This window comes from Rutidosis leptorrhynchoides, chromosome 11, assembly GCF_046630445.1.
Source record: "Rutidosis leptorrhynchoides isolate AG116_Rl617_1_P2 chromosome 11, CSIRO_AGI_Rlap_v1, whole genome shotgun sequence".
In the NCBI taxonomy this organism is placed as follows: domain Eukaryota; kingdom Viridiplantae; phylum Streptophyta; class Magnoliopsida; order Asterales; family Asteraceae; genus Rutidosis; species Rutidosis leptorrhynchoides.
In genome coordinates, this window is record NC_092343.1 from 253020001 (window position 1) to 253027500 (window position 7500).

At 34.4% G+C, this 7500-nt stretch overlaps 1 non-coding gene across 1 annotated transcript; it reads right to left on the bottom strand.

The window, feature by feature from the left end:
- Positions 1–6486: 6486 nt before the first annotated feature.
- LOC139878048 (5S ribosomal RNA) lies at positions 6487–6605 on the bottom strand. The gene has a single exon (XR_011768941.1). It is a non-coding gene; the product is annotated as a 5S ribosomal RNA (ribosomal RNA).
- Positions 6606–7500: the final 895 nt, after the last annotated feature.

Here is a 7500-nt window from a genome sequence, read left to right on the forward strand (position 1 = left end):
TGTAGGACTACAACTTTCCTTGACCATAGTGCCTTTAATTGTTGCCTTTAACTGTTAAATGCTACACTATACTTTAGAAACTTTACTTATCTTAGAATGCCGAGCTAATCTAAGAACTCTGCTCACTTTTCTGAGTACTATCCAATTACACCACCGCATCTAAATGCGACACAATGATTTCAGAAATTCTTGACATTCATAAGTCATCTATCATGGTTATGTGTATTACATATGTATTACATGAAATATTATCCATGATTTTGAAATTCTTATAATTGTTACTACTCACACTCAAACGTATATAACTCTCTGTTATATCACGTACCTATATGCCTTATGCCTTTATGCATCGGTTTGCGAATTGAAAAATGTCATTGGGTTATCACAGTATACGAATTGAAAGTCTTTAATCAAAAGATTATTAGATTACATACTCATCACTTTATGATCTCGACACGTCATACTGCCATTATTAAAGTAAAGACACATCATATCTTATTATATCTTATCGTATCTACCCTAATAGATTTTGTCTAACACTTTTCCTAAATTCCCTCCATAAATTACGGAAATCTTTTTGCTATATACACGTATTCGAGGACACGAATATATCATCCAGTATTCAAAACTAATCTCATATCAAAAACCCTAATTCCAAACACATAATATGGATTCCTCGAACTCTTCGAGCTCTAATGGCAGCGTAACCGGAATGAACCAACGAATCAGCCATCATCTATTTTGGATGAATTGGGGATGGGTTCGTAGTAAACTTAATCAATGGAGACAAGAAGAAGGTGATCCCTTCCACCAACCGAATTCACCTCTTGGTGAAGAACCTGAAGCACTTACTGGCGAACCCGTTCGAAACACTATTTTCACCCTCATTTCCAGGATATCCAGTCACGAATATATAATATCTAAAATTTTAGATCTTATTCATCCACTTGTCCGAACCGCCAATCATCCCGGAATAATAGAAGAAGTCAACGAGCTTCGCGCTCGAGTAGTGGCTCTGGAGAATATGGTGCGAAACCTACGAACACCAGCAGCAGCACCAGCAGCATAACCAGTACCATCGGCATCACCACCAACATCACCAGCTTCACCAACGAAAACATCCGCATTCAACGCCTCAACATCACACTCAGTACCTCAAACATCAACATCATACGCCCCATAGATACCAAGGAATATTAGTAATAATGAGTTAAGATGTATTGACTCATTCTTCCTGAAGAATTACATATGTATACTTTATATATATGGATTGGAACAATAATAAATCTTTTCATACTAACCTATTACGTGTGAATCTTAACTAGTATGTACTACTTGATTAATTCATATCATTAATATGCTATGATGTACATCCTTCGTTAATGACTTAACAATCGTTAATCACTGCTTCAACACAATAAACTCCATTTCATAATAAACCAAGTGTATTACTCAAATACATGATTGATTGTATACTTTCATTTTCGATGTACTCGAAACTTTCTAGAAAACATCATTCGTGCCTTATGAATTTCACAAGAATTCCACGAGCACCAACATCATATACTGAGGTATATCAATAACAATGAACGCTGAAGTATTGATTCATAACTTCATTAGCGAAATATTTCGCGACAATTATGAAATCTCTAAGGTTTTGGAGATTATTTATTCTCGTTTCAACCGCAAATCAAATGAGTTTAATATTATATTAACTCATTAAATCTATATTATATCTGAAGAATACATATATGAACGTATATCTTCTCTTTTGTACAAACTGTTAATTGTGAAAATATTTTAATGGGTAAGTAATACCCGAGAAAGATTTATATCTCACATTAATATGTTACATTGTACATTCTTCAAATTCTGATTCAATAATCAGTAACTATACTACTTACATCCACATATGTATCCGCGCACCAAAGAACAACCATTTTCATTCAAATCAAATTACAGATTCTGAATTTGACATATCAGAATTCAAGTAAAGCTATAGCAGATGTTATCTTCCTAAAGATCACTACATTCATGAATTATATTCATTCGTATTCTATGATGAATTATCATATCAAACCACCAAAATTATCATTCATTACTTTTGAAATCAACAACGCCTATTCGTCAACCATTAGATCCATTGACGATTACAATCAGCGTTTAATCATCTAAAAATAAAATTTCTTGAAACCATCTCGGGTTGTCAATCAATGATTCAGATTCGTTAACCTTGAGAATGCTGACGAAGCAGCAAATGCTATAGATGTTCTTAAGGGCTAACAGTTTGATAATAAAGAATGGTACGTTGGAAAAGCCCAAAAGAAAATTTGGAACTGAAAAACGGATTGAGCTAACCATGGAGGAGACCAAGGACAAACACAAGGGCCAAACCCTATATTCAAAGAATCCAGGAAATTCTGAATCCGGTAAAATCTTTAGAGAATATCTTGCTCCAAAGTCATGTTAAAAGCTTGCGGAAAATTTTTCTTCATCAACTTTCGAACTTAGAAATTCCAAAATATCATCATAAATATCCTCTATATTTCGGAAGATATCTTCATAACGATTCATGTCCGCAATTAAGTATCTCTTTGCGATATCTTTATAAAGGAAACTGTTTTAGTTTCTATATTCTGTAAAATTCGAGTTTAAATTATAAATGCTTTGAAGAAGTGATTGGGAATTGAAGCATGAGTTAATATAATATAATGACGTCAGGCCAACGTGATTATATTACAGTAAGTCATGCTCAATTTTTAATGGAAGATGATGATTCATAGATTTTATAATCATCATTTGCCATGTTACACGACTCTTACATTCTATTTAAACTCTAAACATATCAAGAAAATATTTTTCTTGATGATTCGGTCTTTTTCGGATATTCTGGTAATATGACAAATCAAATCGTGGTATTACCTTTCCTTTCTACTTTATATATTATGATCATTCAAAACTTCATACCTATGAATTCTGGACCATTACTCGCTTGACTTGAAGTCGGGAAGAAGAAACAAAAACATAAAGCGCCGACATATAAGGGAAAATATAAAGCCCGATAACGACTCCGAAATTACAAACCGTTTATATCAATGCGTATAGCAATATAAAGACACGTGATAATTAAAAACATTATAACCCCAAGAGCATAGAAGAAGTAAACAGATTCCTCTGGCGGTAAAAGAAAAAGAAGAATGACTGCATAGATGGTCAATATAATAACCAGGATCAGAACTGGATTTAGCATTTTCTTAATCTTTTGGAAGTTTAAATTGAGAAAGAAAGTATAGAAGTGGTGAAGATAATGAAACGGAAGAAGCTAATTTATAGCAAAATTCCAAACACATCAATCGAGGCAAATCACCGCATTTAATCAAACAAATCTCAAAATTTCGTAAATACCGGAGAATCAAATCTTATAGATTACGAAGATTTCCTTTAATTCCTTGAATTCCGGAAATCAATCGTGACTACGTCAAAAGTTAAGGCGAACATTTAATTTTCTCATTTCACTCTTTTATGATAGCTTCGTTTATACTCTTCCTATAAACGAATCGTTTTATCCATATTATTCAATAGTGATAAAACTTTATTTTTCAACTTATATTCATCATTAAAATATTCTTGTTGTAAACAATGAAGATCTCTATCAAATTTCATGACTGTGATTTTCACGAACTCCTCTCTGTTTGTCTGCCCTAATATTGTGCATAAAATGCTCAAGGTTTTAAATGAGCTCAATACCATTCATAACACATTTCATGTATCCAATTTACTGAAATGACTTGTATAACATCATCATTTTGAATGATCTTCGTATTAATGATAAAATGCACTTCGTTGAAGAACCTATAGAAATCATGGAAGGAGAGGTCAAACAAACGCGTAAAAGCAACATACCTATCATTAAAGTCTGTTGGAATTCGCGTAGAGGCCTCGAATATACCTGGGAACGCAAAGACCATATGAAACGGAAATATCCCCATCTCTTCTCAACTGCTGATGCATCCGAGAAGTCTACCTAAAACTTCGGGACGAAGTTTTTATTAACGGGGAGGTACTATAACAACCCTCACTTTTTGACTTCTGAAATTACTGAAATGACCCTAGGGTTTACTGTCTGACTATACGTATTAATTATTTAAGGGTTGTTATATACACAATCAATTTAACGTTGACCAAATAATAAACTTTTGTTCGACACTCACTGCTAATTAAAATTTATGCATTTCAATAATATTATTTATAACTATTAATCTATAAATAATAAATAAAAAGTGACATTTATATAAATAATAAAACAATTGGAAACTAAATAAAAATAAATACAAGTCATGAATTAGTAAAAAGAAAATAATACTTATCATGTAGTAAATGTAAAAATAATAATAAACATAATAATAATAATAATAATAGTAATAATAATGAGACTAAAGAATCTTAAACAATTACATCCTTATGTTGACTAAAAATAAAGTATAAACTAGTACATCCTTATGTTGACTAATTATAAACTAGTACCACCTTTTGTTGACTAAAAATTATAAAACAAAATAAAATCATTAATTAGAACATCCTTATGTTGACTAACACTCTAATACTTGCACTATATAAATACTCCTAGACTCCTAGTTTCTCATTCACAAATCACACCAAAATCCTCTCTCAAAAACAATCTCTCCCTCTCCCTCTCTTGTGGTATTCGGATCTTCAAGCTTGTTCTTCGTGTTCTTCAAGAATCTTCAAGGAGTTCTTCAAGATTTTTAAGGCTTTGATCTTCCATCTTCATCGTGTTCATCTTTTCTTTGTTAATTATCTTGAATCTTCAAAGGTATAACATAAACCCTAAACTATTTACATAAACTTTAATATTTGTTAATTCATATTCATATTATAAACTTGTTATTCATAAGTATATACATAAACACTCCTAGATTTATATATACATATATACATGTAAAAAAAAAATATTTTTATGTATATATACGAATTATATATACATATACATATTAAAACCTTAAACCCTAATACTACTTATACTAGTACTTAACATGTATACACTATTACTATTACTAGCACCTATAACCTACTACTTATATTGTAGCACAAAAACATTTTGGGATATGTATTAGAGATGTATAGATCTTCGAACTTTCTTGACGAATGGTTTCTACGAGATTCTAGGCAGAGGGTTTGGATTTCTGATTTAAAGGGTCCTATGGCTCAAGCCCCTAGATCAAAATTAGCCATTCGAAGGAAAAGGGGTGATTGGAAGCTTATCTAATACGGCAAGTATCCTAAAATGAAAAACACTCATAAAAGTAGAAACTCTCTAGTCATAGAAACTTAGTAAAATAAGAAACTTTCTAAAAATGGAAACTTTATAAAAATAGTAACTTACTAGGAATAGAAACTTAGTAAAACAAACTATACTTAAACACATACTTAAACTTAAACATGGGAAAAACACTTAACTACTCTTAAATGTCAATAGGTTGACTTTCCTGCTCACTCGTTCAACTCTTTATTTCGAGGAATAACTCTCTCTCTACTTACTAAGGTGACTTTCATAGCCCCACTCTTATTGATATAGCACTTTTTATACTTACTGGGGTGAGACACATGCTGCTTTTATACTTTAAACAACTTAGACACAAGTACGAACCTAAACTGTACTATGACTAGCTTATGCTACTAAGACCCCACAGTGATATTTTTTAATTGCTTTCAGGATAAGGCATTCTTAATTATTGGGGGTAGGCCTATCGGGAGTAACGTCCCCGATACATTTGACCGTGATGTCTTTGTATTACTTAATAATGATTTAAACATGGTGATAAGGTACTGCCAACTTATCATCGGGGCAACAAAACAAACGTTTAGTCTAAAATATCACGAATCAGTACTACTTTTGGATCTGCGAGATCTACTTTTTGATCCTGCGGGAGATCAACTTTACAACTAAATCTTGTGGTCTAAAAACAACGATAACTACTTTTGTTAAACCTATGAACTTCACTCAACCTTTTTGGTTGACACTTTAGCATGTTTTGTCTCAGGTGCTGTTTGATTCAAGCTTTCTTATCTACTACTTATGTGATGCTACTTGGACTTAGGATCAAGAGATATCGCATATTTACTTTTCTGCATTTGAACAATTTATAATTGTTGTAACGACATTATTAATCCCATTATTTCCATTATTGTAACGACATTTCATTTTCCGCTGCGTACTCAATAAAGTTAAATTTTCTCATTTAGTATTGTTCTCGTATTATAATATGTTGGTTTATTTGATATTAGTAACGTTTCTTCCAGACCCTATTGGAAGGACGTTACAATGCCCGCCTAGCTTATGGTTGATCGTCATGTCTTGGTGAAAAGTGAACCTTATTTCGTTACCCTGATGGTCGGAGTCGTGCTCGGGCGATGGTTGTTGCCCGATTCGATGGTAACCCTGGACGAAAAATCATAGTAAAAAAAGGGGTGCAACACGAGGACTTCCCAGGGGGTCACCCATCCTAGTACTACTCTCGTCCAAGCATGCTTAACTGCGGAGTTCTGATGGGATCCGGTGCGTTAGTGCTGGTATGATTGCACTCGAAATAAATGTCCCTTTTTAATCCTTTATAGCTAACTTACCTTGCCTACCATGGGTGGTCACACCTACCCTGACTTTCCATGATGTACCAAGACTCGACTCGAAGCTCACACCTTAAGAAGGGTTCGGGTGACATGGCGAAAACTCGTTAGAGATGTATAATGTTCTAGATCGAGTCTAGACATGCGAGTGATCTCAGATGTGGTTGTCGAAAGTCGACGTATAATGGTGTCGGACTTGGTTCTCGGTCGATACTACGAAATCTCCAACGTATAATGTTCCCGGTCGATACTAACCACTCACGTATCGACTGTGGTTGACGTACGGGACCTCCATCGTATAATGTTCTCTGTCGATTAAGTGTCGGATGAGGTGGTCGAAAGCCGGTTTCGACATCAAGACCATACAACGTACATACCAACTATACAAGGTTTCACGGAAACCCAAATCACTTCATGCGCACTTTAACCATCAGGCGCACCTCGGTCGCCGGAAACCAAGGCTAGCCCGAACTCCGCAGCTCAGAATGACATGCCAATGAAACTTCGGAACCCGAGAATCAATTTGTTTCATCAAACGTAAGAGTCGTGCAAAATATCGGGTCGATCCGACATGATTTGAGCACTGTATGAAAAATTATGACTCCTTAGAAAATCAATGTCTGTTCCTGTCACTTCACTTTTTGTGCAATATGTATATATAGGGGGTACCATGTCCACTCCATGCCCTGGTACCCAGATAAGGGGTCGGAAAGTGCAAGGCAATAGAGGTTGCCTAGCGAAGCCGGAGAGCGATTACGAGTAATGGGTGACCCTATAACATGAAGCCAAACACCAAGTCGTGGCCCCGAAAACCAAGTCGTGACCGAGAAATATGAGCCATGGCCTGGTTGTCAC